This window comes from Sarcophilus harrisii, chromosome 4 (genome assembly GCF_902635505.1).
Source record: "Sarcophilus harrisii chromosome 4, mSarHar1.11, whole genome shotgun sequence".
Classification (NCBI taxonomy): domain Eukaryota; kingdom Metazoa; phylum Chordata; class Mammalia; order Dasyuromorphia; family Dasyuridae; genus Sarcophilus; species Sarcophilus harrisii.
Genome location: NC_045429.1, coordinates 117,386,744 through 117,410,758, shown reverse-complemented (window position 1 = coordinate 117,410,758; position 24,015 = coordinate 117,386,744). Strand labels below are relative to the sequence as shown.

Sequence of the window (24,015 nt, the reverse complement as noted above, 5' to 3'; positions counted from 1 at the left end):
AGATTTTATACCAGGAAGCCATGTCAGAAATAGAGTAAAGGGAGGAATAAATGGTTAGACAATAGTGCCCATAGTCCAATCTGACCATTATTAAACATATATGATCATATTTTATATTATATAGTATTATATGTTTGACTCTGAATAATGGATAAAAGTAAATCTATCAACTCTGATTATCACAATTCCTTAAAAGAAATTAGCTCAGATAAAATAATCATCATGGGAGATCCCAAAAGATTGCAACAATTTGCATCAGCCCAAACTCAGTCATTCAACAAGGGTTTATTAAACATTAAATTAAAAATTAATGCAAAGGTGTAAAAGATAAGCAAAAAATATGGTCACTGCCCACAAGGAGCTCACTTCTATTAAATGATTTAAAAAAAAAAAAAACAATTTGGCTGGCATATCAATGACTCCCTCTACCCCTGAGAAATTTGGGAAAGCTAAAACTCCCACAGTTAACCCCTTTAATCTTTTGCTGGATTGGCCTAATTAGAATTAAGTTTCTCATATCCCTACTCCTCATTATTTATTCCTTATTAGGCAATTTAGAAAATGCTCTCTCTTTACTGGCCCCACTCTATCTTGAAAGGTTATTGGGGAGATATTGTTGAGATGTGTATCAAGTGCTTAGCACATGGTAAATGTGGCTTAAATTCTTATCTTCCCTTGATCTGTAGCAATTGTTGTCCTTCCTTACAAGTAACAATAAAGTTTATTTTAAAATTACCTTTGCCTTTGTTGCTCTTTCTAAGGACTTCTTTGCAAGATACATTCTAATGACAGCAATGTGACAAAGAAATGTAACAGCTGACAATAGTATAGGTTTATTGTATATGCTCACTTAGAAAAAAATATTGACAGAGCATCTCTCAAAACAATTAAAAATATTGGAGGAATAAAAGAGACTGTGGAAAGCTTGATGAGACCTCCCTCGAGAGTTTCCAGATAAAGGTGAAAGAAGAACAAGAAATATATGCAAAATGAGACTTTGCTTTAGCAAAGTATTTTTTTACTTTTAAACTTTTATGGACAATAGTATTACAGACAATGGAACCACCATATTTGGACTATATGATACAATGTACCCTATGATAATGTGGAAGTTGTTCTGAAAATGTTGAGACTAGAAACAATGATTGAACTATATCAAATATGCCATGGAAGAAATCTATAATAGCAGCAACATAACTTCAAAGGTAACATAGGGATGAACTTTCAAATTGAAGAAGATGCCAAAAGAAGAAAAAAATCCTTCACAGGGGCTATTATTATCACCCAAAACAAAGACAAAAAAGAAAAAGAAACAACTCAACCATTAGCTCACATTTCAGCTCTAAGGTAGGGGAAAGAACAGGAATTTAACCATATAATGAATACCTCCCATTCCAATGATTGCATAAAACTCATTCTAAAGTAACATTAACAAAACACCTAGGTATGGACCAACGTTTATGTCATACTTTTCTAAAATGTTGCTTAGTTTTCCTGACCTGTTTTTTTGCCCTATTTTGATCTTTGTTATAAAGGATTGGAGGAAGGAAAGAAAATATAGATGATTTTAAAATGATAATAATATAATTTCCCTTCCCCCCCCCCCAAATGCACCCAGTTTTGTAGTCTATAGTTTAAAAAAACAGTTAACGAAGCTGCAGAAGTTTCACAGGACAAGTAGAAAACAATAAATATTGGTGAGCCCCTGGTTACAAAGGAAGAAAAAAGGAGGCACCTATTTGGGGATGCAAAACCCAAAATGGAATAAAGAGGTATACATTAATGATTTCAAAAAGATTGATTTGAGACAATAAAGCTTTATGAATCGTGATGGGAGAGAAAAATCAGAACAAAAGGGAAAAACCATAGGAGAGAAAAAAAACCCAAACAAACAGAAAAAAGAGGTGAACATAGAATGTGTTGATTTACACATCTTAGTGTTCTTTTTCTCCTTAGTTCTTTTTTGTTGATGCAGATGACATTTTCTATCCAAAATCTATTGGATCATTGAATCACTAAGAAGAACCAAGTCTGTCATAGTCGATCAACTCACATTCTTTGTTATTGGTTCTGTTTTACATGTATAATCGATATCAACTTGCTTGCCTTCTCAAGGAGAGGGGAGGGAGAAAATGTGAAACTCAAAATTTTAAAAATAAATATTAATATTATTTTTGCATGTAATTGGGAAATATTTGATAATTTTTTTAAAAAGAGCATTACATTAGAAAAAGTACAGGTACCCTGAGAATGATGATGAGAAGCTTTGGGGGGACATTGATAATGCAAAGGGAAGAGCCTACAGTCACTAGTCCGAGGCAAGGAGGCTGTTCAAGGTTCCTACGATGGCTCCCAAACCAAGGGCTTCGGCCATGATGCCACAATAGAGCTAATGTTAATAGGACTATATGAAATATATCAGAGTGAGAAGAACTCATGTAGAAAAATAATTTTTATGCGACTCAGAGTAGTACTTTGTGGGCCCCCACTCCTAAAACTATTATCTCTAATCGTTTTTTAATAGCGCAATTAGCCCAAAGAAAAGGCAAAATTAGAGCAATAACTTTAAAATACTTCTCTCCCCTATAATTGGAAAAATAGGCATAAACCTGAGTACTCAAATAATGAGGTACACATATAAAGAATCCCCAAATGAATAAATGAAAAATATTTCTTAAGCGCGTACTATATATCAGGAAATACTCTGGGGATAAAAATACAAGCAAGAAATATGTCCTGTCTTCCAACACTTCAGTATGTATCCCTTCCTTGCCTTACTGCATTCTATTCAACCGACACCCCTATATCGTAAATCCTATAGCAGCCTCCTCTCGCCACGTAAATCCTTCCGGCCTCCGCCTGAAATGAACGTGTCTCGGGCCGGGTTTGCGGGTTCGCAACCCTTTCTTCATCTCGCTTTAGCGTGGCGAGTCTTTCACTGACCCATCATCCAGTCCAGAAACCTTAGTCCTCCGGCGCTTACCAGGAAACCATTGCCCGAGTTCTGCACTTCAGGGAAGGAATCAAAGCCGTTCTTAGAGCTTTGAGCGCCACCTCCCTCCCTTTCCCCCATCCCCGTGCTGACTACAGCAGTCAACAACTGGAGAGTGACTTTTCCGTGTTCAGTTTTTAAAACTTTTCCTTTTCCTGCTTTCCCTCTTTTGAAGCAGGGCTGGGATTTCGGTCGAAGATTGCCTTAACTAGGCGATTTAAAACAAATTGTATACAAAAATAACCATGTTTCCCTGACCGGGAATCGAACCCGGGCCGCGGCGGTGAAAGCGCCGAATCCTAGCCACTAGACCACCAGGGAGCCGTGGGAAGCAGCTTTCTTTAACCTCTTTTATTTACTCTTTTTAGGTATTGCATTCGCCTATATATTCATTTTCCCAACTTTTCAAAAAAAGCCTTCTAAACCAAACCAAGCACCAAAGCAACTCAGTATGGCAGAATACAGATTACTCAGAACTGATGGATCTCCACTTTAACGAAGGAAAGAAAAAAAAGAGACACGCGTTTCCTGAGCTCTTATCGGACTAAAGATGGGTCATGAAAGAAGCACAAAATCCGCTTCCCGGCTTGTAGTGTTCTTATTCTTGCAGTCCCTGCATCTATACTGATTTTTCCTGGTCCTGCACTACTCATACAACTCTTCCTTTGTTTCTCAGAATTCTTAAATGCCCGTCATGGAATTCCACTTCATTCGCACATACTATATCTGTCCAGCCATTTCCCCTCCTCACCCCAACCCCACTTTGTTAGTTTCCTTTGCTGATTTCCTCTCTGACCCTCCTTGGCGGGGATGTTTCCAGTGCTTAAATCGGGAAACGGCACTTTCTTGAGCGGCCCAAGAAAGGAGCAGGAGGTGCACAAATGCAGAATAATTGGGAGTGTGTTTAGTACAGTATAACTACCGAAAGAAAAAAGGTTTTCCCTGACCGGGAATCGAACCCGGGCCGCGGCGGTGAAAGCGCCGAATCCTAGCCACTAGACCACCAGGGAGTGCGGAAACACGCTTTTAAATCAGCTACCACGGTTCTCTTTGTCCGACACTCAAAATGCCTTCTTGCTTTCACTTTTCCGTAGCTTCCTAAATACTTAATACGAGTTCGGTCTCCCCGGCTCCTTGGAGAAAATAACCCCGGGAAAAGGGGCAGGTGAGAACCGCATCCCGGGCCGCAGCCTCACTGCGAGATGTGTCCGCCAGGAGCCAAGCCTGCCGCATCTCGCCCACAGGCTGGGCTCCTTGTTTGCTCAGCCTGCCCGGGACCGGAGCTCCGACGTACTAGACGAAACTCGAGGGCCTCCCAGGCCTTCAGGGAGCGGCCTGCTCTCTCGCGCACTCTCTCCCCTCCCTTACTTTGGCTTCTCATTCTCTCCGTCTCCGCACCTGTTGAATGATCCCAAGAGTATCTGCTTCTCCATCCTAGACGCAGAGGAAGTAACCAAAGTGCCCTCCGGCGGTTCCCAAGCTGCTTGGCCCGCAGCTGGGGTCGCTCACCTCCGGGGCCACCTGGAAGGAAGTTCTTGGCTCCTGCTTATACATAGCCGGCTCAGATAAAATTCAGCGAGGATACAGTATGTTGAATTAGTCTTTACCCAGTGCTATTTTAAGGTATAGGATCAATTGGAGAGTTAAGTTTTAGTAACTTAAAACTCCACTTAGACTTTTGGGACACCCTGTAGGTCTGGATTTAGGGCAGTAGGTTCCGATAAATGGGTACATCTAACTTTGGGGTGATATGGGTGGGAAGGGGGTATGCTCTAGATAGGGCATGGACTAAGGTGCTAGATTGATAGTAAAATTACCGAATCTCTACCGTGTAATGGAACAACCCTTACATTAGCATCTGAATCGATTCATTCCATCTTTGAAAAGTTCCCATTATTAAGAACTTTCCCTTATGTTAAGAGAATCTACTCTGAATCTTGCATCCACTACCATTTAAGAAAGCTGCCCCATTTCCCCTAGTCTTTTCTTCTCCGGGGTAAAAATTCCCAGTTATTTCCATTAATTTTCATATGACATGATTTCTTCATCATTCCGGCTTCCTTTTTCTGGGAGGGGAAAAAATTCCAGTTTAACAATGGTCTCGCTAAAACATTAAGCCAAAAAATTTACCACAATTCAATAGACTGGTTTCACAGATTGAACAACAGTAAGACTATTATGTTCCTTGATCTAGGCACTAAATTTCAGTATAAGGAACATGAGAACCCATTATTATAGCAGTTAGTATATATAGACAGAAGGCACGGGTGTGAGTTGATTATGAAGGGATAATCTTTTAAAAAATAATGAAATTAAGGGGTGAGAGAGGAATGTACTAGGAGAAATAGAAAGGGAGAAGTAGAATGGAGCAAATTATCTGCCACAAAAAAAATGGAGGCAAGAGAAAGCTTTTACAGTGGAGGGGAAGAGGGGGAAGAGAGTGGGGAGTTAATGAACCTTACTTTCATCAAATTGTTTCAAATAGGAAATAACATACAAACTCATTAGGGGAACAGAAATTTATCTTACTCTGCAGAAAAATAGGAAGGGAATGGGATATGGGAAGGGTGGAGGGAAGGTGACAAAAGAGAGGCCATATTGGGGAAGGGAGTGTTCAACAGCAAAACGCTTTTGAGGAGGGACTGGGTGAAAAGAGAGAAGGAATAAATCAGCAATTATAATTGCAAAAAAATTTTCAAAGTAAATTTCTCTGATGGAATATTATAGTTCCCTGGGAAATGATGAGCAAGATGCTCTCAGAAAAAAAAAATCTGGAAAGTCCTTCATGAGTAAAGTGAAATGAATTGTAACAGAGTAATAGCAATGTTCTGGGATGACCAACTGTAAATGACTTTATTATTCTCAGTAGTACAAATATCTACAACTACTCTGAAAGACTTTGGATGAAAAATCCTATCCATACCTAGAGAAGGAACTGTGTCAATACAGATGGAAGTATTCTATTTCTCTCTCTTTTTATTTTTAAATTAACTTTTTGAGGGTTTTAATGTTTATTAGGGTGGGAGATCTGTTTTCTTTCACAACTTGAATTTTATGGAAATGTTTTGCATAACTTCACATATGGTTTCTTAATTGTGGGTAGAAAGAAGGGAAAGAACCTAGAACTCAAAAATTAAAAGCAACAAATGTAAAAAAAAAAAAAAGTTTTGAATGTAACGGGAAAATATTAATAAATTTTTAAAAAATTTAAGGAATTTGAGAATCTGTGACACATAATAGTAAGATCATTGGCTTCTAGAGGGGCCTAGATTTGCATCCCAGCTCAATATTTTTAAGCTGAATGAACAAATCACTTGATTTCCCTTCATTTTATGGGTTGAATTAAATAGCTTCTGTGCTCCCTTCCCACGTTGAGATTTATCTGATTTTCTTTATAACGTGGCCTAAGATGTTAGCCCCAATTAAGATTGAGCTTCATTGTAGCTTGTTTTTCTTTGACTGCTGATGTTGAGATATTCAGTGAAACTCTGTCTATATCAGGCCACCAAAATAATGGGGTATGAGTGGTACTATAATGCCAGAGAAACTGAGCTAGATAGAGATTAGAGAATAATTTAATAATTTATTAAATGGAGAGATTTGCTGGGACCAAAGGATCCATGTTTGGTCCCAGGGCTGAACGAGACTAACGTCTTCAAGAATCCAGCAAACAATGTGAATTCTCAAAGATACACACACACACACACACACACACACACACACACGTGACTCAGATGCAGGGGGTAGACTGAGGCAGGGGCGGACTCAGGATGCTGAGATGGGAACAGAACTCTGACAGGGTGGGGTGAGCCACTGGAGATGAGATGACATAATCAGGGAGAGGCACCCTGGACATGGGAAGAGGCATCTTGATAAGAGGGTATCTGACATTCCAGTAGGTTGGGATGGGGAGCGGCATTCTGATATTCTAAAACATAAGATCTTTTATCTTTATCAAGTATTCTGATAAAGAGGGAGGGGAGGTTTTGCAGAACTGAGAAGCAGGGAAACCGAAGCAGGACTGAATTAGGATAATTAGGGAAACTGAGTCAGGACAATAAAGAGAACTGTGGCATAACAGTACCCCAAAAGACACTCGTCTATGTCTCAAGTTGTCTCAAAATATTTTGTAGGCATGGACATTCTCCAACTCAATGGGCAAAGATTTTATTATGCTACTAAAAATGGGTTAAATTCCAAGAGAAGTTAGCAAGGAAAGGAAAGGAAACAAGAGTGTTGAGGTTGGGAAGGGGGACCCCAAAAATTTGGGGTCACTGACCAGTGTCGCAAGGTGTCTCAAAATAATTTGCAGGCTTGAACCCATTCCCTGGTCAAGGGGCAAAGTTTTATTGTCATTTAGGGTCATTTATTATCATTATCATTATTATCATTATAAGTGTATTTATTCCAAGAGAATTTAGCTTATGGCTTACAAGTAGGTTTGAGGGGTAGTCTATTCACTATTGTCTCAGGAACTTGGTTATTACTGACCAACAGGATATCTATCTGACAGTCACTAATGTTTATAGGACTATTCTAAGACCAGAAGACTTTGAAATCATTGACAGACAGATTGTTAGAACAAGAGCACTCTTAAGTCAGAGGGCTTCAGGATCACTAATATATCTTCTTTAATATCTAAGGGAAGAAATATTATTACATTCCTAAACCAGAGAACTTTTACAATGATTGTAAAATCCAAGGGAAAAAATAGCATTATATTCCTCTACAATTATTGACAGACAGGATTGTTAGAACAAAAATAGTCTTAGGTCAGAGGGCTTCAAAATCATTGTTCTTTTTCCCCTAGAAGCTATATTACATCTAGAGGAAAGACTAAATTCCCTTAATGGAACTCACAATTACTAGGAGCAAGTAGGGATTACAAGGTTAATCCTAAAAGGAGGATAGGGTCCTAATAAGCATTAGCTATTGTGATGCTTAGCAATCAGAATAATCCTAAAGGAATTAGCTATAATAAGGAGAAAGGTGCCATGAGATGGGAGAAGGCCATTCCTTGATTTGGGAGCTAGCCCTAAAAAGGAGTTATCAAGGATCTAAAGAATGTGCAGGTCTTTTATAGGGAAATATAACTTTTTGGGTTTGATATCATAACTTGGCTTTCTAATTAGATACAGTAAAGGTAGGGTTTCTAAAGAATTCCACTTAAGATAGGACTGTAATCAAAAGTCCACTGGAACAAAAGGACTATTAAAAAGCAAAAGGCCCACTTAAGTTTGAGACGGTCATATCAGTGTCCCTCCCATTTTACCTTCAGAGCAGCTAGATTTCCAGATTGTTTACAATGATTCAGGCATTCTCTGCTAATGCCCACCTAGGACCTCATCACTGACTCTGGTCACATAAGGGCTGTCCATTCTAGCTTCATGAGATTCAGAAAATTGATAAGTATCCCACTGATGTTTCACCAAAGTCATTGATTTTTGTTTTTAAAAAGGACCAAGACAGAAACATACACTACCGACCATACTCTAAGCTGAAGGAAGAAGAAACCCTCTTCACCCCCAAACTGCTTTCTCTGATTTGCTGTGCATGCTGGGGCATGAAAACTGGAAACCCTGAAATCGCCATCAAGAAATGCTTTTCCTTCTCTTCCTCCTCCTTCTCTTCTTCCTCTTCTCTCTTCTTTTTAATACTTTTTTGCAAGAGAAACAGTAAATGATGCTGAGTGAAATGAGCAGGACCAGGAGATCATTATATACTTCAACAACAATACTATATTATGACCAGTTCTGATGGACCTGGCCATCCTCAGCAACGAGATCAACCAAATCATTTCCAATGGAGCAGTAATGAACTGAACCAACTACGCCCAGAGAAAGAACTTTGGGAGATGACCAAAAACCATTACATTGAATTCCCAATCCCTATATTTATGCCCACCTGCATTTTTGATTTCCTTCACAAGCTAATTGTACAATATTTCAGAGTCTGATTTTTTTTATACAGCAAAATAATGTTTTGGTCATGTACACTTATTGTGTATCTAATTTATATTTTAATGTATTTAACATCTACTGGTCATCCTGCCATCTAGGGGAGGGGGTGGGGGGTAAGAGGTGAAAAATTGGAACAAGAGGTTTGGCAATTGTTAACGCTGTAAAGTTATCCATGCATATAACCTGTAAATAAAAGGCTATTAAATAAAAAGAAAAAAAAAAGAGAAACAGTAAAAATATATATTTGAAAATAAAGATGATATAAAAAATATCAATAAACATTTTTAAAAATAGACTAGCCTCAGAAAACTAGGAAAACTAGGGAAAAAATACCCTAGAGTGAGAAACACTTCAGGGATAAACCTGGAGGAAGAGAGTAACTGAATAACAAGTCCAAATAGAGCCTATTGTGGGGCAGAGTGGGAGGAGGAGTGTCTAACCACAGAGATTGTAACTGGAAGAAAAGAAACAAGACATACAAAATGGAATGGCTAGGGAGGGGAGACTGGGAAGAAATGAGATATTCAAACATACTGGGAAATCTTACTCAAGGGTTGAATGTTGTGAAATTTTGATTGAGTCAAATAGAAAACAACTCAATGAAACAAGAAATACTAAAAACGAAATAAAAAGACTGAAAAACAAGAAAATGTGAGAAATATAATATTGAAAACAATGGGAAATTGGCAGAGAGACAATTTAAGAATTATTGGGGAGAATTGTGTGGAAAGATGAAGAACTTGCAGATTAAGCACATATTGATCAGAGACTGTTATTTAAAGTAGATCAAGCCTACAGGCTTGTTTCTGTTTCTCCGGAGTCACGAGATTTTAGATAAAGCCTGGACTACATTCTGTTGTCCAAAGAAGGGATTAAAAACATATATGTGGCTGAAGAAGCTGTATATCACCTTGTCTACTGCATTCCACTGACCAAGTAGGGGAATACAGACTTATGTGACCAATCACAACAGATAGAGGGTGGGATTTTGGAGATTCTTTGTCTAAAATGTATAAAAGCTGTGAACATCTTCAAGGGAGTGTATCTCTCCTGCTGTGAATTTGACTCACAGACCAGGATGGGGTCTGCTTCTCGAGATTCTAATAAATAATTCTGCTTTCTATGAGTGATCTCTATAGTAGTCAATTTGGGTAGGTCTTTTTGTCCCAAACAGAGCTGTAGTAGTAGAAACAAGATGGTAAGAGTATGATCCAAAATGGAAAATAAGATGGCAGAGTAGAGGCAGGGACTTTCCTGAGCTCTCCCCTAAACTCCTCCAAATACCTTTAAATAATGACTAAACAAATTCTAGAGCAGAAGAACCCACAAAAATATAGAGTGAAACAATTTTTCAGTTAACAGAAAAAGTCTGTTGCACCAAGATTAGAGTGGAGCACCGTCCAGCACAGACCAAGTCCTAACAAACCAGATGACTGAATTAGTGGCAGCAGGGGTAATTTTCTGACCTCTCAGACCACAGATGATAAAGGGATCATACAATGAGTCAGAAGGAGATTTACAGGGATCCCTTTGCTGACACCAGAGGCAGGACTCTTGATTGTCTATACTTGGATCTTGGTGGAAGTCCTGGGTCTTAATCCCAGCTTGAGGAGGAGCACTAGCACAGAAGAATTTGCAGGGTTGAAAAGAGTGCTTGTGCTTATTCACAAACTAGTGCATAGTACAGGAGAGTAGTAAACACAGCTCTCCTAGATCATACTGACTTGGAAGAGCCCCAAACTTACAGATGCCCAGAATTACTTTCCAAAACAGTTGCATAAAAAACATGAAGCTTGGGACAATGCACTCTCCACTTGGAAAGCAGAGCTCCACTTTATTTTTTTTAATTTTATTTTCCCCAGTTACATTATAAGACAACATTTTTTTTTGGGGGGGGGGTTTATACATGTACATTAATTTTTTTTTGTTTACATATTTCTACATGAATCATATTGGGAGAGAAAAATCAAAACAAAAAAGCAAAGCCACTAAGGGAAAAAAATGGGGAAAAAAGTGAACATAGCACATGTTGATTTACATTTAGTCTCCACAGTTCTCTTAATGTGGATGGTGTTTTCCATCTAAAGTTTATTGAGATTGCCTTGGATTCTTGAACTGAGAAGAATTAAGTCTATCACAAGTGATCATCACACAATCTTGCTGTTGCTATGTATAATGTTTTCCTGGTTCTGTTTGTTCCACTCAGCATCAATTCATATAAATCCTTCCAGAACTTTCAGTCTTTTCATCATCTTTTATAGAATAATAACTTTCTATTGTTTTCACATATGTTAAGTTATTCAATCATTCCCCTATTGATGGACATTTACTATTTCCAATTCTTTGCCACTATAAAAGCTGCTGCTACAAATATTTTTGCACATGTGGGTCCTTTTCCCTCTTTTATGATTTCTTTGGAATACAGATCCAGTAGTGAGATTGCTGGATCAAGGGTATTTTTCACTTTTTTTGTTGTTAAATTTTGTTTTCTTTCTCATTTTTTTCTTTTTGATCTGATTTTTCTTGTGCAGTATGTTAATTGTGGAAATATGTGTAGAAGAATTTGCTCATGTTTAACATATATTGGATTACTTGCTGTCTAGGGGCAAGGGGCACCAGAAGGGAGGAAGAAAAAATTTGGAACATGAGGTTTTGCAAGAGTGAATGCTAAAAATTATCTATGCATATGTTTTGAAAATAAAAAGTTTTAATGAAAGAGAAAAAAAAAAAAGAAATAAGCTGGAAAATGAGCAAACAAAAGAAGGAAATTCTGACCATGGAAAATTGCTATGGTGACAAGGAAGATCAAAACACCCACTCAGAAGAAAAGAACAGAGTCAAAATTCCTTAACTCAAAACCTTAAAGAAAAATATGAATTAACCTCAGTACGTAAAGGAGGTAAAAAAAAGAATCTTAAAAAATCAAGTGAGAGAAGTAGAGGAAAATTTGGGAAGAGAAATGAAAGTGATACAAGAAAATCATGAAAAAGAGTCAATAGCTTCATAAAGAAAATACAGAGGGCAGCTAGGTGGCACAGTGGAGAGAGCACCAGCTCTGAAGTCAGGAAGGCCTGAGTTCAAGTGTGACCTCAGACACTTAATCCCAATTGCCTCAGTAAAAGAAAAAGAAACGAAAAAGAAAACAGGAAGTTTCATTAATACAGGGGAAAAATATTTGAAAAAAACACTTTAAAAACAGAAAAGGCCAAATGGTAAAAGAGGCACAAAAATCCAATGAAGAGAAGAGTTCCTTAAAAAGCAGAATTGGCCAAATGGAAAAGGAAGTACAAAAGCTCACTAAAGAAAATAACTCTTTAAAAATTAGAATTGGACAAATGGAAGTTAATGATTTTATGGGACATCAAGAAGCAATGGAAAAATGAAAAAAAAAATAGAAGAAAATGTGAAATATTTCATTAGAAAAGCAATTGACCTGGAAAATAGATTCAGCAGAGACAATTGAAAACTAATGAACTCTTTAAAAGTCATGATTTTTTAATAAGAGCCTAGACATCATCTTTCAAAAAATTATCAAGAAAAACTTGTTATTTTAGAACCAGAGGGTAAAATAAAAATTGAAAGAATACACTTATCATCATTTCCTGAGATTCCAAAATGAAAACTCCCAGGAATACTATAGTCAAAAGAGGCCTGAAAAAGCTTTTATAGAGAAGAGGGAAATAGGGGAAGTGGGGAGGAAAGCACACAAACTTTACTCTCATCAGAATTTGGTTCAAAGAGGGAATAATATACACACACTCAGTTGGGTCTAGAAATCTATCTTAATCTATTTTACCCTACAGGAAAATAGGAAGGGAAGGGGATAAGAAAAGTGGTTTGGGGATATGAGAGAAGCTGATAAAAGGGGAATAAAAGGGGATAAAAGGAGAGGAAAAAGAAGCAAAACATTTTTGAGAATGAACCGGGTAAAAGAAAAAAGTTGGATAAAGAGACATCTTCAGGACAAAGAGAAAGCATTTATTTAGTCCCTGCAGGGAGAGGCCCAGACACATCTGGGAGCCATCCCAACTCCCGCCATGTGCTCCCGAACCTGGCTCGCAGGAAACAGAACATCCGGTTAAATAGGAAAAGACCCAAGCCTTTTCACTGGATAGACTAAAAGGAAGTAACCATCCTTGATCAATGGTCACCAATGTTGTCTGCCTCCCACAGGTCAAGCCACTTCCTTTTCCCTCCTGCAACCCAGGGCCTGACCCTCCAGAGATCATGTGACTGCTCAGAGTCCCTCCCAGACCCAGGGTCCAAGGCCCAATCTCCCAGCTCTGGGAATAGAGATCCTGTGACTTAGGCCTAGTTTCGTAAACTTGAGAAATACTTCAGTCAGTCCCGTTCATTCATAAATTGGGGAATCACTAAACAAATTGATGTATATGATTATGATGAAACATTACTGTGCTTTAAGAAATGGTAAATAGGATGCTCTCAGGAAAAAAAAAAAAAGGAAAGATTTACATGAACTGATGCAAAATGAAATTAACAGAGCCAGGAGAACATTGTCCACAGAAACAGCAATATTGTATGATGATCTACTATGAATAACTTAGCTATTCTTAATAATAAAATGATCCAAGATAATTCTGTTGGACTTAGGATGAAAAGTGTTGTCCATCTCCAGAGAAAGAACTGGTAAAGCCTGAATGCAGATCACAGATCCTTTAAAAAAAATTTTTTATTGATTTTTTTTTTGTCTGTGTTTTCTTTCACAAACTGACTTACATGATAATGTGTTTTGCCTGACTACACATGTATAACTTATGAGAAATTTCTTTCTTTTCAATGCGGGGCAGAGAGGGAGAGAATTTGGAACTCAAATTTTGAACAAAAAAATGTTAAAATAGTTTTTACATGTAATTGGGAAAAATAAAATATTAAATAAGATAAGGGAGAAAAAGAATTATTGAACTATCTGAAAATCATAACATCAAAAATAAAAAGTTTGGATAGAGTATTTTAAAAAATCATAAATAAAAACTGACCAGAATTCTTAAAACCAAAGGGCAAAGTGAAAATCGAAAGAAACCAATTGTCTCACAACAGGCATTAGGTTTGCTAAGATTATCATTGGAAAATCTTATGATTCTGCAATATTGAGTCAATTTTGGTACCCATAACTCATCAAGACCCTTTGCCTTTCTGACTGGATCTTTTGCCTAGAAGTACCCCTTGTCTACTTTTTTAAAAAAGCCCCCCAAAATTAAAATTCCCAGGAATTTCATAATCAAAATTCAGAGCTCCAAGATAAAAGAGAAAATCCTATGGTCAAAAAGAAAGATTACCAAGCAATCACAGTTGGGAATCATAAACACTTTATCACCATAAAGGAAACAAAAGCTTTGAATGTGATATTCAAAAAAAAAAAAATTAAGAATCACTTATTGGACAAAGTAAATATAATCCTGGGGTGAGGGAAATAACCGAACCTTTAATGAAATAGAGAATTTTCAGTTATTCTTGATTAAAAGGCTAAAACCGAGTAGACATTTTGAAATGGAAACAGGAGCCAAGAGAAAAGGTAAAACATATGTGTCCATTTGGAAGGGATGATGTAGAGATGTTTACATGCTAATAGAAGGACAGGAAAAAATATTTTTTCAAAACCCTAATATATCATCATGGGTCAAAGATAAAGTTAAATCTGACAGACAGAATTGATTTGGGGAGTTGGGTTCATTATGTTTTAACAGTCTCAGGAGAAAACAGAACTAGAAGTGATAGATTATATTGGGGAAGAAAAGAAGAGGAAGGAGAGGCAAATCACTGACATTTAATGTTTTGTTGGTCAGTTGTGTCTGACACTTTGTGACCCCATTTGAGGTTTTTGTGGCAAAAGTTGAAATGTCATTTCCTTCTCCACCTTATTTTACAGATGAGGAAACTGAGGTAAACAGGGTGAAGTGATTGCCCAGAGTAACTGAGGTAGTAAATGTCTGAGGCCGCATCTAGTCATCTTCCTGAATCTAGACCCAGTACTCAACCTACTGCACCATCTAGCTGCTCCAAATATAAAAAAAGTATAGAAAGTGACCTATATGTAAATATGAAGAAAGGGGTAGAGGAAGTGGTATCTCTCTCTTTTTTTAATTATATTGACAGAACATATGCATAGGTAATTTTTCAACATTGTCCCTTGCAATCACTTCTGTTCCAACTTTTCCCTTCCCTCCCTCCACCCCCTCCCCTAGACGGCAGGTAGTCTCATACATGTTAAACATGTTAAAGTATATCTCAGATACGATATATATGTACACATGCACACAGTTCTCTTGTTGCACAAGAAAAATTGGATTCAGAAGGTAAAAATAACCTGGGAAGAAAAACAAAAATGCAAGTAGTGCACATTCATTTCCCAGTGTTCCTTCTCTGGGTATAGCTGGTTCTGTCCATCATTGATCAATTGGAATTGAATTGGATCTTCTCTTTGTCGAAGATATCCACTTCCATCAGAATACATCCTCATACAGTATCGTTGTTGAAGTGTATAATGATCTCCTGGTTCTGCTCATTTCACTCAGCATCAGTTCATACATGAACTTGCCAATGTCTTGCCAATCCTCTCTATTCATCCTGCTGGTCATTTCTTTTTTAAGATAATTTTTTTTTAATTTTTATTTTTTTTATTTAATAGCCTTTTATTTACAGGTTATATATATGGGTAACTTTACAGCATTAACAATTGCTAAAAATCTTGTTCCAATTTTTCACCTCTTACCCCCCCACCCCCTCCCCCAGATGGCAGGATGACCAGTAGATGTTAAATATATTAAAATATAAATTAGATACACAATAAGTATACATGACCAAACTGTTATTTTGCTGTACAAAAAGAATCAGACTCTGAAATATTGTACAATTAGCTTGTGAAGGAAATCAAAAATGCAGGTGGGCATAAATATAGGGATTGGGAATTCAATGTAATGGTTTCTAGTCATCACCCAGAGCTCTTTCTCTGGGCATCTGTTGGTCATTTCTTACAGAACAATAATATTCTGTAACATTCATATACCACAATTTACCCAACCATTCTCTAATGGATGGGCATCTATTCATTTTCCAGTTTCTGGCCACTACAAACAGGGCTGCCACAAACATTTTGACACATACAGGTCCCTTTCCCTTCTTTAGTATCTCTTTGGGGTATAAGCCCAGTAGTAACACTACTGGATCAAAGGGTATGTGATGAGGTTTAGATTTGGGGAACCCAAATGAAATTAGAGTTTTTGGTGGTCAGAGAGTTAAATGATAAGGTCTAGTGACAGGTTCTGGGTTCAGGGAATCAAATGGAGGGGTTTGTCTCCCTTGCAATCCCTCAGGATTCGGTGCAAGGGTAGGGAGTTTTGGGGAACTCCCTTCTGGCACAGAGATTCTCTGTAAAGAAATTTACAGACCCAAAAACCTAGATTGATAAAAGAAGTTTATTATGGGGATTGGAAGTAAGGTTAAAATCTGGTTAGGAAATAGGTGAGGGTAAAGAGAGGATAGCACTGGAAACAGTATTCCAGTAGGCAGGGGCCCTTGGCATACCAAGCATAGCATAACATGACATATTTGGAACCTCAGCAAAGAGAGGATTTTTGTTTGGCTCTTTTTATGAGAGATTTAGCTAAAGGGGCCCTTGGGTGGAGTCCCAAGTTGGCTACTCAATAGGTTTAACAAGGGCTAAAATTTGCTTGGTGGGGGTTGGGAAACGCAAGCAGCAGATCATCAGAATGAGCGCTGGGATGGCCCAAGTTGGCTCAAATCCGATAGGGGCTAGGACAAGCCCTGATCTCTTATTGGAAATCAAAGGGATGCTTTTGATCAGGATTTGTGAATCCTGCAGGTACAGGTTTCCTGAACTAATAATGCATCAGCAAGGAGGGGCTGGGAGTAATCTGAAAGGAATCACAAATGTAGTTTCTTAAAGGGACCACAACCCACTTCATATGCACAGTTAGATAACTTTTTTTAACGTAATTCCAAATCGCTCTCCAGAATGGCTGGATGCATTCACAATTCCACCAATAGTGTATCCGTGCCTCAGTTTCCCCACATCCCCTCCAACATTCAGCATTATCTTTTCCTGTCATCCTAGCCAATCTGAGAGGTGTGTGGTGATATCTCAGAGTTATCTTACTTTGCATTTCTCTGATTAATAATGACTTGGAGCATCTTTTCATATGAGTAGAAATAGTTTCCATTTCATCATCCAAAAATTGTCTATTCATATCCTTTGACTGAAATGGGTATCTCTTAAGGCTCACTTTCATTAAAACAGGACAAAGGAAGAATGAATGCAATTATACCCACACCCACACCCAGCCACCTACACAAGTGCACAAAGATTGTGATATGGAAATGCATTACACTTAAAAGGGAAATAGGAGACTGGGTTGGAGAGTGAGAGAAAGGGGTTAAAGAGGAAGAAAAAGGAATAGTTATAACAAAGTACATTATCCAAAGTAAGAAACGAAGGTGTGGTAGAGGTGTGTAGGAGGGATTAAGAGGAAAAGAATGAAGAGCAAAAACCTAGAATCAAGGGTGGTACAAAGGAGATAGATGAACTGTGAAATACACCTTTAACCATCATAATCATTATCCTTAAGGAGTGAATTCACCCATAGAATAGAATACAATAACAGAATGGATCAGCAGGCAGAATTTAACAATATATCATTTACAAAAAAAAAAAAAAAATTAAACTCAAATATATATATATATATGGCTAAAATGAGAGACTAGAGTAAAAAATGTTATGTTTCAGTTTAAATAAAAAAAAACCAGGGATAGTAATCATAATTTCAAATAAGGTTACAATAATTATGCACATAAAAATAGGCAGATAAACTAAAATATACTTAAAAATATAATATTTACTGAATTAATATAAATATATATATACATATATATATGCACATATATTTATATATAATCATAATACCTAAGTATTTAAAGTGTTGTGCCACAGTTCTCTTTTAATGTCCTGATCCAGTTTCCCTAATTGTCCTATTTTGTTACTCTGCCTCAGGTTATAACCATTCCCTCTTAAGGTTTGATAAAGATCTTAGACCTTAGGCTATACTGCTTATTCCCTCTTAATGTTTGATGGGATAAAGGTTTTTATCTATTTTAGACATTGTTAGAATATCAGGAGCCTCTCCAGTACCTCCCATTATGTACCTCCCTAGGTGCCTCCCCCCATTAAGTCATCCCCATCCAGGTACCTCCCCCATTATGTCATTGTCCTTGTTATCCTATAAAAGAAAGTTGTATCCCACAGTTCGTGCTGGATTTCTTTGAGATGATAGTCTCATTCAGCCCTGGGACCAAGCCATGGATCCATTTGGTCCCAGTAAATCTCTCCATTTAATAAACTATTAAATTGTTCTCTAATCTGTATCTTGCTCAATTTCTCCGGCATCACAAAAGGAAAAAATCCAGTTCCAGAAGAAATAGGCCAAAAACCTTTAAAAATAGTGGGGAAACTTAATTTATTCCTTTCAGACCCTGATAATCAATCCAGAAGATAAAATCCAAAATGCGGACAGGCAAAAATATAGGGATTGGGAATTCAATGTAATGGTTCTTAGTCATCTCCCAGAGTTCTTTCGCTGGGCGTAGCTGGTTCAGTTAATTACTACCCCATTGGAACTGATTTGGTTCATCTTATTGCTGAAGATGGCCACGTCCATCAGAATTGGTCATCATACAATGTTGTTGTTGAAGTATATAATGATGTCCTTGTCCTGCTCATTTCACTCAGCATCAGTTCATGTAAGTCTCTCCAAGCTTCTCTGTATTCATCCTGCTGGTCATTTCTTACCGAACAATAATATTCCATAACATTCATATACCACAATTTATTCAGCCATTCTCCAATTGATGAGCATCTACTCAGTTTCCAGTTTCTGGCCACTACAAAGAGGGCTGCCACAAACAATGAATAATCTCTTAACCACCACACCTAATAGCCATTTATTTGGTTTTCAACTTTCAGTTTTATAAGATTTTGTGTTCCAAATTTTTTTTCTCCTTCCTGCCTTTCTCTCCACTTCTCCAAAACAGCAAGTTACTGATAGAGGTTATTCATGTACAATCATTTAAAACATATTTTCACGTTAATAATTTTGTGAAAGGAAAAATCGAATCAAAAGAGAAAAACCACTGGAAAGAAAAAACAAGCAAGCAAACAGACAAAAACAAGGCTTTGATTTGAATCAGTCTCCATAGCTCTCTCTCTCTGGATGCAGATGGCATTTAATAGCCTTTTCTTAAGCCCTCATTTCACTTTACTTTTTTGCAGCCTGTCACTATTGATTATCATTTTCTCTTTGATAGCCCTTTCTCTTCAGGTTTTGAAGACACTTCTCTCCCTTGCTTCCTTCTCAGGCTCTTATGCTGTACTTCATTCTGATCACATCCACTAAACTTCAATGTCCTTCATGGATTTGTTATGGGATCTCCTTTCTTTTCCTCCTATTCAATTTTATTTGACAATCTTACTATTTTCCATGGGTTCCATTGTCATCTCTCTGACGATGATGATTCCCAGGTTTTTAAAAAGCTCTAACTTCTCTTCAGACCTCCAGTCTCTTATTTCCAATTGACTATTGGCTATTTAGCATTTGTGCCCTATGGATAACCTAAATTCAAGATTTCCCAACTAAAGTTATTATTGCAGTAGCCTGCTGATTTGGTCATTCCAGTTCATCCTCCTTGTAGCTACTGAACTGACCTTTCTGAACCTCAATTCTAATCATGTCACCTCTCTATTCAAACAGGACTTGTTTTCTTCTTATGTCTCCAAAATAAAATATAAAATTGTCTGTTTGGCTTTTAAAGTCTTTCAAAACCTGACCCTCTCCCACCTTTCCAATCTTATATCTTACACCAGTGGTTCTCAAACTCTTTTTCTCAGTATCTTTATGGTATTAACAACTATTGAGAATATGTACAAAGAGTTTTTGTTACATAATAGATATTTATCATAAATAGAAAAAAAAACTAATTTTGAATTTGTAGACCTTCTGAAAGGATTTCAGAGACCCTCCAGGATTCACTGCACCACACTTTGAGAACCACTGCTCACCTTCACACCCAATTGTTGCTCTAATGAAACAGGCACTCTTCTTGGCTCCAGGTATTTTTCCTGACTGTTTTCCATGCCCAGAACTCTTTAACTCCTTATCTGTCTCCTGGATTCCTTGGCTTCCTTCAAGTAAAAGTCAAAATCGTACTCTATGCAAGAATTCCAATTCATCTTTAATCTTAATGATTTGACCCAGTATATATCTCTTTTAGACATAGTTATACTTGTTCTCTTATAATCTCCATGTGACTATGAGCTCCTTGAAAGCAGAGATTATTGCTTGTCCTTCTTTGTGTCCCAGTGATTAGTACAGTACCTGGAATAAAAGAAATACTTAATAAATGCTTATTGACTTGAATCAACTCAACAAGCATTAATTAACCAATAATGCTGAGGTGGAATGAATGGAGGGTACACTTTACAATTTGACCACCAGGTGGCAATACTGTCAAATGACCATTCAGCTGGTTTTGTCAGGGGGCAGTTAATATGTGTGAATGGGACAGGAATTACTGAACTGGAAGAAAGAAAATGGGCCTGCAAATTATATACTAGTGAGTTTCACTTCTACTAGAAAAAATTCTAGAATGGCTTAGAAAAGGGAAGCAGTAGATCTTCAAGAACAGATCATGCCAGACTACCAACAGAGTACCTGAAAGGAGCTTTAAGGATTTTGTATCTTATTTTTAAAAAAAAATTTTTTATTATAGCTTTTTATTTACAAGTTATATCCATGGGTAATTTACAACATTGACAATTGCCAAACCTTTTGTTCCAATTTTTCCCCTCCTTCCCCCATCCCCTCCGCCCAATGGCAGGTTAACCAACACATGTTAAATATGTTAAAGTATAAATTAAATACAATATAAGTATTGTATCTTATTTTGAACAAAAATGGAGCTAGCATAATAAATGTGCACGGCATGAATATAGCCAATCAATGATAATTCAGTGTGCATGAATGTATATGTGCATGTATATATGTATATAACAATGATGGGAGGAAGACCAAGATAAACAGTCTACAATTACAGCATAGCCAATGTTCTTCTTCTTCTTCTTCTTCTTTTTTTTTTATTTTTTTATTATTATAGTAACTTTTTATTGACAGAACCCATGCCGGGGTAATTTTTTTACAACATTATCCCTTGCACTCTCTTCTGTTCTGATTTTTCTCTCCCACCTTCCACCCCCTTCTCTAGATGGCAAGCAGTCCTATATATGTTGAATATGTTGTAGTATATCCTAGATACAATGTATGTGTGCAGATCCAAACAGTTTTCTTGTTGCACAGGGAGAATTGGATTCAGAAGGTAAAAATAACCCGGGAAGAAAAGCAAAAATGCAAACAGTTTACATTCATTTCCCAGTGTTTTTTCTTTGGGTGTAGCTGCTTCTGTCCATCATTGATCAATTGAAACTGAATTAAGTCTCTTTGTCAAAGAAATCCACTTCCATCAAATTCCATCTTCATACAGTATCGTTGTTGACATATATAATGATCTCCTAGTCCTGCTCATTTCACTCAGCATCAGTTCATGTAAGTCTCTCCAGGACTTTCTGAAATCATCCTGTTGGTCATTTCTTGTAGAACAATAATATTCCATAACATTCATATACCACAATTTACCCAACCATTCTCCAATTGATGGGCATCCCTTCATTTTCCAGTTTCTAGCTACTACAAACAGGATAGCCAGTCTTCTGATCACTGATATTCACCTATCTTTCCCAATCTATCTGGGAAAGCTCTTTATAACGCGTTAGTTGGAGAGGACTGAAAATCAACTGAACAACAACAAAGCTTAAGGGACAATACATTTCTGACCATCTCTCCCCCCAGACTTACATCCAACAGAGAAAGGCTAAAGCTTAAATATGACCTCCTAAGATAGCTGGGGATAGGACAGCAGTTGCTAGAACCTCAGTCAAGATTCCTTCATCCCTGGAAAATGAAAAGAATGCATTTTGGCTCACAGAGAATGCTAAAAAAAAGAAGCTTCTGTTTTTTTGTTTTGTTTTGTTTTGTTTTTGGTCTCTTTTAGGATAGTGAGGATTGTTGAAGTAGGATCATAAGGTCTGAGATGATACAGCACCCATGTCACCTGAGATGAGATAGAGATTCAAAAAAACATTTCAAATGACCTTTTGTCTCTACTCTGGACAAAAGTTTTCTCTAGGTCTACCCCAAATTCCTTATTGAGTTGTGAGGTTGTTGTGGTTGTCTTTAAGAGCTCAAAGTCTATGGGCCCTTTGATCTCAGAGGTGAGATGAATGAGTCGGGAGACTCATAGGGTGGGAAAAGAGTTCTAGTTTATTATGCCATACAGTCTTGTTGAAAGACATTTTTGCAGCTGTGATTAGCTCGTGAACAGTAGGCAATCCCCAATCACCATTCAGAGAAGCAGGGCTTTGCACATGTATGGTACCTGCCAATGGGAGGAGAGCCCATCCAGCAATTTAGTAGCTCCCTCAAAGGCGAGAGACCCTGTTCAGGCATCCCTGTTCACATAGCCACTGGCTGTGACCCTCTGGCTCCATACTTGTTCTCATGATCACAAATCATTGCTCCTCAGTCAACAAGGGCGTTGATGCATTGTGGCAGAAAACTTATTGTGCATTAAAGGTAGGGGTGGCCTCTGTACTCCCTTTTGGCAGAATCCCATATTCTTGCAATTCCTCCTTTTTATCTTTTAGATAAAAAGTTCTTTTTTGAACTGCAACCTCTGAAAAGATGATGGAGAAAGTTCTATAAAAGCATCCTAATATTACAGGGCAACAACAAAGCAGTAACAACATTACAACACACAGGGCAATCCATGATTCTAATTTTAATCACCATGAAAGATATATTATCAAACCAATGTTTGATTTTATCTGGATTCAAATCTTCATGAGAAGCTTTCTCTATATCAGATGCTAATTCATATAAACTTTCTATGTCACCTTCAATTATGTTATTGAGAAATAATCCATTCAAATGCCTTTTGATACTGTCCCAATCATAATCTTGACCTTTATGATTATACAGCAAATGGGTTACACAAACCTTTGTATACCTGTAATCACATTGTACAAAGCCTGAATAAATGCCAACTATAATATGAATGCATGTTTTTCCCATATGTGTAGTATGCATTTGCCATATATGATTTGTCCTGTCACCTTTGGAGTTAGTCTCTGCCCTAGAGGTCTTTGAGAATATGGTACACAAGCTACACATCTTTTTACTATGCTTGTTGCTTCTTGCCAGGACACTCCATACAATCTCTGAAGAGATCTGGCAGACAGATGCAAATGTTCATGAGCTTTTATTGCTTGTTCTAGAGAGCAGAATACATTGTGCAAGCAGACCACCCCACTATTTTGTTCCCTTCAAATATAGTCCATCCATATGAGAGCAGATGTGCATTATATAAAAAGGGTGGACTCTCATTAAAATCCCCTCTTGTACCTCCTGAAACCATGAGAAAATAGGCCCTGTTTGAGGCTTTATATATGCTGTCTCTATTCTCTGTATCACCCCAACTGCATAGTGACTATCTGAAACGATATTGATGGGTTTATCCATTGTCTAAGGGCATAGAACTCATTTTGCTGTGTTGAGTTGGGAAGTGTAATACATATATGAGAGGATGCCCAATTGTGGGGAATATATGGCCTCTTTATTTTGTGTGGTGGCATCAGTGAACACATTAGGGCCTTTAAGTGGATGCATTTTTGTTTTTATGGGAAATACCCATTGCCACTATTCATAGAATGGCAACTGGGTCAGGACTTTTCCTGCTCTTACTTCTAACCCTAACAAAATGGTCTAAGTTTCCTGAGTAGCTATTAAACAATCTAACCTATCCTTGCCTATGTTAATACATATAACTCCTATTTCTCCTGTTAATTGGAAAGTTCTGAGCAATGTTTTCTTTGCCATTTCAGCTGTCACGTCTATTCTTTATAACAAACACAGGGGAGTTTCGTGG

General features: G+C 37.4%; 2 non-coding genes across 2 annotated transcripts; both read right to left on the bottom strand.

Annotated features, from left to right (window-relative positions):
- Positions 1-3,241: 3,241 nt before the first annotated feature.
- TRNAE-UUC lies at positions 3,242-3,313 on the bottom strand. The gene has a single exon. It is a non-coding gene; the product is annotated as a tRNA-Glu (tRNA).
- Positions 3,314-3,930: 617 nt separating this feature from the next.
- Positions 3,931-4,002, bottom strand: TRNAE-UUC. Its single transcript has one exon. It is a non-coding gene; the product is annotated as a tRNA-Glu (tRNA).
- Positions 4,003-24,015: the final 20,013 nt, after the last annotated feature.